At 40.0% G+C, this 13,295-nt stretch overlaps 1 pseudogene; it reads left to right on the top strand.

Annotated features, from left to right (window-relative positions):
- Window positions 1-691: 691 nt before the first annotated feature.
- Window positions 692-8,909, top strand: LOC149251499 (uncharacterized; annotated as a pseudogene).
- The last annotated feature ends 4,386 nt before the right edge of the window (window positions 8,910-13,295 follow it).

Genomic DNA, 13,295 nt, shown 5'->3' with positions numbered 1-13,295 from the left:
GAAATTCTTACTTATTTAATTTGTGGTAAATAAAATTTAATGGTATATTATCATCAAATAAATGTTTAGATAGAAATAAGTTACTTCCCATCTTATTGTGTTTAAAATTAGAGAAATTTAGTTTTTAGTTAGAGGACCCTAGGAGGGAGCCTCACATATGGTATCAGAGCCAAGTTTAAACTCTTTGGGACCTTATGGACTCTGCATATGTTTCGGCTGTCCATATGATTGTACTCAATCATTAAATTATGAATTCAGTTGCACGATAGAAAACAATAAAGTGGATTGTGCAAACATTACTGCACCAGAGTTCTCAAATTGTGGAAATATATAAAATCATATTGCCCTAGTATTTCCTGTTATTTTCAAAAATATATGCAAACATCCTACACTATTTAAGTGCCCTTGGGTATTCCAGAAAATGAGAATTTACGTGATATATAATATCTACAGTCATAACCGTCAGTTATTCCATTATTAAAGTATTATGCATAACCTAAACCCGACACATCCAAAGAAGATCCCATAGTGGGGTCATTGGTCTATTTAATGCATCATGTAGGTCAAAGTTTGTATCTGGTACATACCCTGCTATCTTCATCTGTTCAGTCAGTTTCTCCAATGTTGCATAAATTTCCTCTGTTTGGGCATGTGATCTATCATTAGCACCTTGGAGACCACATCCGTAGCAATGGCTGTGCCAATCCTACAAATAGGTGGTCCTCCTCCTCAATTCCTTGGACTCATAAGTACAAAATCTCATATAGACAACCACCATACTTTTCCCTTTCCAATATCTCAACTCCACAGTAGGAACAAATTGGTCCTCAGACATATTCGAACCAATGCACTGCGCAAAGAGCCCAAAGCTGATTCTTCATCGAAGAGGGAAGAATATGCCAAATTGAATCCAACCCTGAGCATCCAATTTCCTATTTGGATTGAATTGTTATGGAGGGTGTCTCCAGCATTTGGGGGATGAGATTACCAAACCAACACAATCTCAAACAACAATAGAAGTTGTGCCCGATACTACTGAAAGCTAGTTCATTTCAATTCTCCTCCTTGCTGCCTTCATTTCCCTCTCTTTGCTCACAACTGGGGTTGATCTGATAATCACCCTATGAGTGACCTCAGTTAAAGATTTATTGAATAAAGGTATTACAGACTCATGTGCTGGTGTGTGTGTTCTGTGTTATTGAAGCAACAGATCGATCAGATTGCCAATACACAGACAATTAAATGGAAAGACAACAGAGAAATACAGTAAGCAAATACAAGAACACAAGAAATTAATAAGGAGTTCACCCTATTCTCCAGGGTTACATCTCCGGTCCAGCTTTCAGTGGTGGCCTTGTTTTATTGTGTCTTAAGCAGAAAATTACAATGTAGGGACTCAATGTGAGTTCTCCTGAAGCAGGTTTGCTTGGCAGGGTGGTTCTTAGATTCCCCAAGCCACTGGAGTGCATAGACTCTGTTTTGCCTACCAGCTTTGTGACCTTCTGGTCTATAGTGGAGATCCCAATGTGGTGCTCAGCCCAGACAGATCCTCTTTGAGATGGCTCGGATCTCTCAAGCCTCTGGTGCTCGATGCTACCTCTGGTCAACTCGGCCCTCTGTCCTCTTTCTGCTTTTTCTTTACTATCTTCTTTCTCTGCGTTCCATCCTCCTCTCGGGATTCTGGTTCCTCTGTCTCTCTTCGTCCTCCTCTCGGGATTCTGACTGACTCCGACTCTGTGTTTTCTGTCTCTGTTCATGGGTTTTAGCCATTCGTTCCCATGCCTATTCGGTTCTCTTCTGCCTTTGTTGATTCACCTTCTGCAGCTGCGCTTGGAGTTCCCTGTTCGATGTCATCATCAGCACTCAAGGAGTGGCCACATGTCCTCCTTTAACTTGCGCCAGCCTGCTTCATTGGTTGATTTCTTCAGCTACGTCATGGATGAAGTCTTTCTCCACCGTGGCAGTCAAATGGACTTCAAACCCTTCTAAGTCACAGCTTAATCCTTCGTTGTTTCCGCTTCTCCATCGGGCGCAACCTCAGTCATCCAATCTGGGTCCCCCAGATCCAACGCCATATGCACATTTCGCACGATTGACTTGCTCGACCGAAAGCACATGATCAACGGCGATTTTCTCTCACCTCCACTTGCCACGCATCAATCGTTTAATGGAATCGCTCCGCTTTTGTCCAAAACCACTTACCATTTGAGGGTGCCCCGATCAATACCACTGGTTTCTAGAGAGTGGGTCTCGCCTTTGTCCTTTAGCATTTTTTGCCTTTCACCCGCGGTTCTCCGGCTCCCCATGCATCCGAGTGCTCGGGCTTCCTCCATTTCGGCCCTATTCGCCCAACGAATCGCGCATCAAAAACCTCCTTATTTTCCCGATACGGGGCTCCCAGGGGCTACTGTGACCTCCCGCGTAGTCTCCATGGGCCTCGGTCAGCGCGCTTTTACCAAGGTCCTCGTCGTTCCATGCTGGCTACCATTGCCACTGGTTCAAGGTGTTTTTGATCGTTGTTTTGGAATTCTTTAGAGATTTGTCCCAACCTGATACAGTCATGGTTCTTGACAGTTCTTTATGGATCCGATTCGGATCACGGCCTTCCCACTGAAAAAGCTTTGGGACCACCAAAAGTTGGTTTTCAAGCATTGACTAAGTGAGGGTATTGCTTTCTCACTTGTCCAATCTCAATCCACTTCGCGCTGCTTGGCTTTGAACCTTTGAGTCCAATCCTGAGGTACTCAACATCTCCCCTGCAAGTTGTCCTCACCTTCCTATTCAGCACTGTGTCTTCCTGCAATTCATTAAGATATTCAGGTAGTAGGTCATCAATAGAAGGCAACTGACTTTGCTCTTCAAGGTCTTCAATCATTGAAGGTTCAAACAATCTCAAGAAATCTGCATTTACGACTAAGTAGATGTGCATGTAAGCTGGTAAATCAAGGCGAAAAGCATTTTCACCAATCTTCTCAAGTATCCTAAAGGGTCCATACCTGATAGGCTTTAGCTTTTTACCTTCACCTTGCATCTTGTCCTTGCTGATATATAGCCAGACTTGGTCTCCAACTTGAAAACTATGCTCCATCCGATGCTTATCATGCCTAGCCTTGTACTTGGCCTGGCTCTTTTCTAGCTGTTCCTGTACTGCCTGGTGGATCTCCTGGATCTGTTCAATGAACTTAGTTACCTTGTCCACATCATTGTGTCCATCAACCATGTTATCTTTACCAAAGACAAAATCCAAGGGAGACCTTGGTGTGAAACCAAAACAGGTCTCAAAAGGAGATCTCTGTGTATAAGAGTGTTTTGCTCTATTGTAAGCATGCTGCACATAATACAAGTGTTCATCCCAAAGCTTAGGATGTTTGCTGCAATATCCTCTCAGTAATTGGATCATTGTCCTGTTAACTACTTCTGTCTGGCCATCTGTTTGTGGATGAAAAGTTGTGCTTTTCTTCAGTTTGGTGTCCATCAGTTCCCACAGACTCGACCAAAACTTCCCCACAAATCGGGTGTCTCAATCAGATACAATGGAAGTGGGTAATCCAAAATGAACCCATACATGTTCAAAGAACAATTTTGCAGTCTGTTCAATTGTAATCTGTTTACTACAAGGTATCAAAATACACATTTTGCTGAACCTATCCACAACAACATATAGATAATCATGACCTTTCCTAGATTTAGGCAGTCCTCCAACAAAATCCATGGAAACACTTTCCCAAGGGTGAGAAGGAACTGGAAATGGAGTGTATAAGCCTAGTTTTCTATTACTAGGCTTGCTTTTAGCACACATGGCACACCCTCTTACATATCTAGAAACTATCTCATTCATTTTCAGCCAATAGCAAAATCTTTGCAATTGTGCAACTGTTTTACTTACCACAAAGTGACCTGATATCAGAGAAGTGTGTGCTTCCCTAATTATCTTTATCCTCTCAGTTTGTGGAATGCAGAGTTTCCCACAATGATATAAGAGTCGGTCCTTCATGTGATAGTCTAATTCTTCTACTCTTTTGCCTTGACTCAAAGTTGCATATACATTTTTAAAATCCATATCCTGAGCATATTGTTCTATGTAGCTTTCATGTAGCACAAAATTATGCTTAAGTATGGTAGATGCATTTACAATGGGTCTGGATAACATGTCTGCAACCTTGTTATGTATGCCCTTTTTATATCTGATGACTAAATGAAACTGTTGTAGAAAACCCATCCATCTGTAATGTCTTGATTGTTGTAACTTAGTTTGGGAGTGTAGATATTGAAGTGGTTGATGATCAGTATGTATTACTGTCTCTTTGCCCATTAAGTAATGTTTCCACTTTTTCACACTCTGAACTAATGCATACAATTCTTTATCATATGTAGGATAGTTAACTACTGCAGGATTAAAAGTCTCAGAATGATAGCATATGGGTTTACCGTGCTGTGTCAACACTACTCCCATGGCATAGTCACTGGCATCAGTTTGGATCTCAGATGGTCTTTGTAGATTTGGCAGTGCTAGTACATGTGTTGTACTAATCTTTTCTTTCAAGGTGTTGAAGGATTTCTGATGTTTTCCTCCCCACTGAAACACCTTATTTAATCCTGTTAAAGCATGTAAGGGAGCTGCAATTGAGGAAAAGTTAGAAATGAACTTCCTCCAATATTGTGCTACTCCTAAGAAGCTTCTCACTTCTGTAGCAGACTTGGGTTTAGGCCAGTTCACAATGATTGCCACTTTAGAGGGATCTATTTTCAATTCACCTCCCCCTACTATATGACCCAAGTAGTTTAGAGATGTTTTTCCAAATTTACATTTTGAGAGTTTAACATAAAGTTTTTCTCTTTTCAAAACATCTAATGTCTGCTTAACATGCTTTAAATGTTCTTCCCACATTTTACTAAAAATCAGAATGTCATCCAGATACACAATAACAAAATCATCAAGAAAAGGTTTGAGTACATCATTCATTAATCTCATGAAAGTAGCAGGAGCATTGGTCAAGCCAAAAGGCATAACTGGCCATTCATACAATCCCTGCTTTGTTTTGAAAGCAGTCTTCCATGCATCTTGCTCTGCAACTCTGACCTGATGGTATCCACTGTGCAAATCCAGCTTTTTGAAATAGACAGCTTCCTTTAATTGATCTAAAAGATCATCTATGCGAGGAAGGGAACAACGATTTTTGAGTGTTATCTTATTCAGTGCTCGGTAGTCAATGCACATTCTCCACGAGGCATCTTTCTTTCTCACCAAAACTATTGGTGACCCACATGGTGATGTGCTAGGCCTGATGAACCCTTTCTCGAGCAACTCCTGCACCTGCTTCTTGATTTCAACATTCTCTAAAGTAGACAACCTGTACATCCCAATGTTAGGTAGTGGAACATCATGCTGCAAAATAATATCATGTACTATTCCCTTTTTGGGTGGCGGACCTTTAGGTTCTTGAAATAAGACATCATACTCTGAAACAACCTTTTCTATATCATCTTGTTGTTCAGCATTACAACCCTCAAATACATTGGTTTTATCAGGTTTCTTTTCCTTTACAACCATCAGTAAGAATTGTTTGCATGAATTTATCATTCTTTTCATCTGCCCTGAGTTTATGAGAGTATAATTATTCTTGAGCTTATGAGCTCTTATAAAGTATTCGATTCCATATTTAACAAGTAGATACTTGTTCTCAGTTCTATAGAAATAGCCTTTCTATCATACAAGTAAGGGCTTCCTAAAACAATTCCACATATATCCAAATGAATTATGTCTAACTCAACCTCATCTACAAATGTTGACCCAAAAGAAAACTTGAGTTTGCACTGTCTAGTCACTTGTAGTTGTGCTTTATCGTTCAACCATCCTAATGGGTATGGTTTCTTGTGAGGTGTAGTTGCTAATCCCAATTTCTTTGCAATTGCTTCAGAAATTAGATTTACTTGTGAGCCACTATCAAACAAAGTATCAATCTTTTTATTTTTGGAAACAACTTGAATATGGAGAAGCTCATGTCTTTTTCTCTCATTGTCTTCATCAATAACATATTGAGCAAAATTACTAGTAGATGCTTCAGAATTCTTACCTTTTATACCTGTGGCTGCTATAGTGGTTTCATCTCTCGAGTCTGACCCCAAATCTTTCTGAATAGCTGCAATAGTATTCTTCTTCTTGCCCTCGGGCTTCTTAGGTCTCAGCGCTGGATGTAGAATCCAACAATGCTCATCATCATGCCCATCCTTTTTACAGTGAGTGCATGAAGCTTTGCTTTTCTGTGCAGTGCTAGCCTTCCTTGCCTTCCACTTCTACTTTCTTTTCTCCTTGCTCTTGCTTACAGTGGGTTGGGATGGTCCCCCAACTTCTGGATTGCCATTATTTCCTCTAACTTCTAGATGAGTAGCTTGTACAGATACCTCATCTATACTAGTGGGATTAAACATGAGGATGGTATGCCTCATGTAGCTATGTAGACCACCAATGTACTTCAAAAGAGTCTCTGGTGAGTCTAATGAGATACCCAACATCAATGTTCTCTTTCTAAATTCTTGAGTATACCCTTGCACACTTTTCCCTTTTAGCTGTCGAAGAGTTTGCCAACTCATCATGGCTTGTTGCATGTAGGCCAATGGATAGAACTGCTTTTTGATTGCAGCAACAAATTCACTCCAGATAGAGATGGTCTTACCATGTCTTTTCATATCAGCTTGGGTTCTACCTTCCCACCAAACCAAGGCAGTGCCTCCTAGGCGTAGGCTTGCCAGATGAATCTTACTCTTGTCTGAGTCTATGTTCTGTACCCTGCAATACACATCAATTTGTCTAATCCAATTGTCCAACTTTTCAGCATTTAGCTCTCCATCATATATAGGCAAATCAAATTTAACATCTAGCTTAATCAAGGATGCTTTCTTATTATGCACAAGGCTATTAGGAGGTGTGAGAAAGATTTCCTCTTTCCCTTTTCCTTTGGAGTGGTCATGGAAGTGAGACTCATCTTCTTCTTTATCTTGTTTAGAACCTGAGAAGTCTTCAACCTTATGCTTTCTAAAGCGCCTATACATTTCTTCTACCATAGACTTTATAGCTAGGAAAATTTCTATGAATTGAGGGTCTGGCCCCACAGAACCTTCCTCTGACATTGTCTTCTGAGGATAGACTCTCCCAATTTCAGGATTAGTTTCCACCAATTCTCCTTCTCCTAATTTGAGCTTTGATCTAGTGAGCATTCACAGCGAAAACAACACAAGCTTGTCTAACCTTACAGCCTAGAGCTCTGATACCACTTGATCTGATAATCACCCTATGAGTGACCTTAGTTAAAGATTTATTGAATAAAGGTATTACAGACTCATGTGCTAGTGTGTGTATTCTATGTTATTGAAGCAACGTATCGATCAGATTGCTAATACACAGACAATTAAATGGAAAGACAACAGAGAAATATAGTAAGCAAATACAAGAACACAAGAAATTAATAAGGAGTTCACCCTATTCTCCAGGGCTACATCTCCAGTCCAGCTTTCAGTGGTGGCCTTGTTTTATTGTGTCTTAAGCATAAAATTACAATGCAGGGACTCAATGTGAGTTCTCCTAAAGCAAGTTTGCTTGACAGGGTGGTTCTTGTATTTGCTAAGCCACCGGAGTGCACAAACTCTGTTTTCCTACCAGCTCTATGACCTTCTGGTCTATAGTGGAGAGCCCAATGTGGTGCTCAGCCCGGACAGATCCTCTTTGGGATGGCTCAGATCTCTCAAGCCTCTGGTGCTCGACGCTGCCTCTGGTCAGCTCGGCCCTCTGTCCTCTTTCTGCTTTTGTTTTACTGTCTTCTTTCTTTGCGTTCTGTCCTCCTCTCGGGATTTTAGTTCCTCTATCTCTATGTATTTTTCCTCCTCTCGGGATTCTGACTGACTCCAACTTTGTGTTTTCTGTCTCTATTCATGGCTTTTAGCCATTTGTTCCCATGCCTGTTTGGTTCCTCTTCCACGTTTGTCGATTCACCTTTTGTAGTTGTGCTTGGAGTTCCCTGTTCGACATCATCATTAGCGCTTAGGGAGTAGCCACATGTCCTCCTTTAACTCGCGCCAGCCTGCTTCATCGGTTGATTTCTTCAGTTACGTCGTGGATGAAGTCTTTCTCCACCATGGTGGTCAAACGAACTTCAAACCCTTCTAAATCGCGGCTTAATCCTTCGTCGGTTCTGCTTCTCCATTGGGCGCAATCTCAGCCGTCCGATCTGGGTCCCCCAAATCCAACGCCATACGCACGTTTTGCGTGGTTGACTTGCTCGAGCGATAGCGCGCGATCAACGACGGTTTTCTCTCACCTTCGCTTGCCATGCATTGATCGTTTAATGAAATCGTTCCGCTTTCTTCCAAAACCACTTACCATTTGAGGGCGCCCCGATCAATACCGCTAGTTTCCAGAGCGTGGGTCCTGCCTTTGTCCTTTAGCGCTTTTTGCCTTTCGCCCGCGTTCTCCAGCTCCCCATGCGTCTGAGTGCTCGGGCTTCCTCCATTTCGGCCCTGTTTGCCCAGCGAATTGCGCATCAAAAATCTCCTCATTTGACCTCCCGCGCAGTCTCCATGGGCCTCGGTTAGCGCACTTTGACCGAGGTCCTCGTCGTTCCACACTGGCTACCATTGCCACTGGTTCAAGGTGTTTTTGATCGCTGTTTTGGAATTCTTTAGAGATTTGTCTCAACCTGATACAGTCATGGTTCTTCATAGTTATTTATGGATCCGATTCGGATCACGACCTTCTAACTGGTAGTTACGGACTTTTCAGAGAAACGTGAGAGAGAAAAAAAAAGTTAAAGGAGGAGGAAGCTAAGAGAAATAAGGAGAAAAAGCCCACGCAGATTAAATTATCCAAGTCTGGGCCCAGAGGTTTTGGACAAAGGCTAGAAGAAGAGGATGATTAAGTAACATTACAACAGGTGAATTCTGGGCTTCAGTGAATTGTATTTAAGCCCTTTGCACATGTTGGTAAACAATCCAGATCCACAGGCTTGCACAACCTGTATATTATATAACACTCTGCTGGTTTTTTTTCCTTTATGGATTTCAATCAATTTCCCTATTCATTGTCAGCATCAAGCTTAAACGGAGAAATATTCGTCTCAGACAATAACAATTTTTTTGGTACTTATCATTTCTCCCCTGGCTAATTGTCACTATTACTATTGCATTCTCTAAAACATACATTAGCAGGAAAGCAATGGTGGCTTTTGAAGTACTACATGCACCAAAAGAATTTAGTACTCTAGTAAGCCAATTCAAAAGCCTGGCTTTTGGGTGCAAGTCCCTGAGATAATGTTTTAGGCACGCCGGTTCTAACATTGCTTAGGGATGCATGTGTGTTTTGTGAGCCTCTTTGTTTGTGATTTTTATCTTTGTGATGCCTTTACATACAAGATTTACTTAGTTAGCATAAATCCACTGTAATCCTAAATCTATTAATCTCCCAGATTGACCAAGGTTAGAAATGATTGAGATAGCATCTTAGAATTTTTTTTAAATCAAATTGATACTTAATAGATTTAGGTGAAGATGGACCTCTCGGCACAATTACACGGCATATCACTGGTTCAAGATTTGATTCCACATTAATATGACCTATGCTATAACTTGTATTCAAACTCTGTACAACATAGCCCTAGGAATAAATAGGCTAAGACAACAACTTTTCTTAACCATTTTCCATGTTTCTTGTTGGATTTGAAATTTTCAGCTCAGGATCAATCTTCTACATTTGGGCGACGTATCATGGATAATTTTGTTGCTTAAGTGGCCACTGTGGAAGGAAATTTAATTATTCAGTGTTGGAAGTTTCAATCTCTTAATATCTTCAAATCTTTCTTCTTTAGCCTTTACAAGATCATGAATAAACAACTACTCTTTAAAAATTGTATCTAGATTTATAGGTATTCCTACATGCCTGCCATATTAATCATTTTCCTTTCAAATACAACCATTAATTGTCTTTTTTTTATTAAGAAGCTGGAAACAAGGCTTCTGTTTAGTTGTTGTTCCCATGAATGAGAGATGGTGCTTTTCCCATCTATCTTGGGGAGTTAGAAGCTAGAACTAGAATATTGTGCCATGGCTGGAACAGTTCTATGGTACGAGATTCTGCATAAGGAGTTTTAATTTCCAGTTAAATAGCCAACAAGAAAAAAAACATAGCATGTCCCTATTGCTATTTAAATATCAAGAACTTTGAGATCTGAAATATTGCTCTTGTGACAAACTCCTGGTCCAAAAAGCTTTTTGGTTTGGCATTTTGTCCTAGTTGCAGAAGTTTGACATTTCTTGTTAGACACATAGTCAGGGCACGCTTCCCAAGTCACTGAGAAAACGAGGGCACATAATAATGACAGAGTTAATATTAAGCACTAGCAATGAGTTTCATGGACTCAAAATGGTAAACAAAAGATCAGTGACCAGTACAGAGTTTAAAGAGAAATAGATCGCTCAAAAGTATTTTTAACTGCAAAACTTCTTTAAAATTTGTCCAAGACCAACTAATTACCCATTGGCGAAGGACATAAGGGAAGATTCGCCAAATGATAACCAAGATCCAAGCCTAATGAAGCGTTCATAACATGAGATTTCTTGAACAACACTTGCAGTACCTTTAATACAAAATAAGGGGGACATTCCATAGGTCTCATGATTTGTTTCCCTCGTTTCTTTATTGTTTACAACTGTAGACCTAAAATAACAGCAAAAAAAATTATCCCCCATCAAAACTGAGAAAAAAAGAAGGGCACTCCGCCTACAAATGTCAAGCAAAAGATCTGGCATCCGTTTAAGAATGATTCAGGCCAGCAGGTTACACCTTCCTTTTGGCAAGACTTCTGACCTAATCAAGAATTTAGAAAAAAAACGTTGCACCATCCATACAGTTCAGAATCTATGCTCCTTGTGAATTAATTGGGGACATTCATACCCTGCTCATCCACCTATTGTACGCCCATACCATTGCTGGAACTTTCCATCGCGTTCCAATATTTTTTTTACAAAAAGGGATTATTGCCAAGAAGAGAAGAGAATTTCAAGACATTCCAACAAATTTCCAAGACAAGTGAATGCAGCGATGAGGAAATTCGTCTAGGGAATGTGTGGAGACACCCCCAAAATTTTAGGAAATGTCATGGTCCCTGACATAGGGGATCTTATCCAAAATCCTTAATATATATATATATATATATATATAGATATGAAACAATGACAAGTCACACCCATGAACGTTTCTTCCATTGAATTCCTCATCCCATAAATGTAGGAAACATGGGGGCACATGCCCCTCATCTGAGGAAGCACATCCCTGTGTAACACTAGATATCGAAACCTCATGGTTGAGCGTGAACAAAGAGACTAGGAAATTTAGGAATATGCAATTCCTATTCCTTTGCTAGAATTAACCATATACAGCCAAGGTCTACTACTCCAAACATCTCATAGGAGAATTGAAACATAGACTCCCTTGAATGCACTGGAGCACGAGAGGGTGGACTTCCCAAGAGACTGCACAATAGAGAAGGTGAGCTCCTTATCTTAAATCATGTTAGCTTAAGAGGGAGGACTTCATGGATGAATGGAGGTTGGGTAAGATGGCTAGAGTTTCACTGAAAGCAATTGTGGTAGCTCTCTGGTCCTGTCTGCATTCTGAGCACTGTGAGTTGCACTGAGTGAGAGTTGGAGCACAATTGATGCATCTTCCCCTTGCAGTCTCATAGCCCAGCTTGCAGGTGGCCTCTACAACGGATGCCTATGATGGCAGGTGAATTGCTCATTTGCAGCCAGTTTGGTGGTCAACTTCTGAGAAAAGATTAGTGTCTATCCCTGTTACAGTGTCCGCATTTTTATTTTTTATTTTTATTTTATTTATGAAAATATGAATGCAAAGTTAATAGAGATTGCTAGTCTGAGGCAAATTGTTTCATATACATTTGGGTAAATATAGGGTAAGAAAATGAAGGAATGGATGCATGAGAATCAATAGTAATCTCATTCTCTGTTTAATTTATTTCAGTTTTATAATCCTGTCCATTCAATTCCATGAATGTTGTTGTTTGTGTTAAAAAAGGATGAATAGATAAAAACCTCTGTAAGTTGCATATGTACATGAATTCCAGTTGGTTACTGTCCAGAATTTGTTTATGCATTGGTAAACTTCATTTTACTTTGCATCTGAAATCTGACTTGTACAGAAGCCAAATGGTTTTTGTGCCTTCATTTTTGTGAAATACTTCTGTTTGTATTGCAGATTTATAATTCTAGAATTATGTTCAGTAATCAAAATTATGTTTGTCCATACCTCTTTTTAAGAGAATTTCCCTCTATAACTGAAATTTAATAAGAGCAGTCACATAGAGGTATTCAAGGGTAGGGACAGGTTGTATCATTTTTCCCTTGATGTCTCTATGAATTCCTAGAAGAAAAAAAAACCCTCTCAGCAACTGTGGTGAATAAAGTGATGAAAATTTGTCAATTTGGAGCAACTAATAACTCTCACATAACAGAGGCATGGGTGCGTCCACAGATGATTTCCTCACAGCAGCCTATGACAGTCTGGGATCTTGGGGATGAGAACAATATTGGAACAGAGAAGAGACAACCACCTAAGAGTCGATGAAATCTTATCCAGCCATGTTCTTCTCATCATATCACTGCTGTGGAGGATTGAATAAATGGAATTTGGTTCTGTGCATGTTTACAAATGATAAAATTACATGAAATGAATTATATAAAGAAAATCCTCAACTTGTAAATTTTAGGTAAACAGGTCATTTACTATAAGTTGTTTTTGGAGAAAAGTCCTGGGAGGGAATTGAGATAATGTTCATTAATTACCCAACAATTATGTTCCCTTTTCTCTAGGCAACAAGTACAACTTGATAATCTTTTTCAAACCAAATTGTCATATTCATAGCCATTATGGCAATGGTCCAGGAAAGAACAACTTCAGATACTAATTTATAGATTCCAATTTTCATCCCTTTGTTAGCTGGAGGCTGTACACTGAAATAATTATCATATTCATACATGTCCTAAATTTACAATTAGTGCTCTGAAATTTCCAGCTAGATCTTGACACCTACCTCGACTCATCACAAGGAATCCATTTCCAGTACCGATGATCATCTATTCCTGTGATGGCCATTGCTCTTGCTGAAATTGACAGACAGACTCCTCCAGTAGCCTTGTCCAGCCAAACTTCCTTGGTACCATTGTTGAGTTTGAACAGAAGATCATATATCTCCTTTTTTGATAGAGATAAGAGCTTTGAAATGGGCAATTTG

This window comes from Pinus tabuliformis, chromosome 7 (genome assembly GCF_031772625.1).
Source record: "Pinus tabuliformis cultivar Carrire ecotype Pingquan chromosome 7, CPIR1, whole genome shotgun sequence".
Lineage (NCBI taxonomy): Eukaryota > Viridiplantae > Streptophyta > Pinopsida > Pinales > Pinaceae > Pinus > Pinus tabuliformis.
This window is presented reverse-complemented; position numbering and strand designations above follow the sequence as displayed.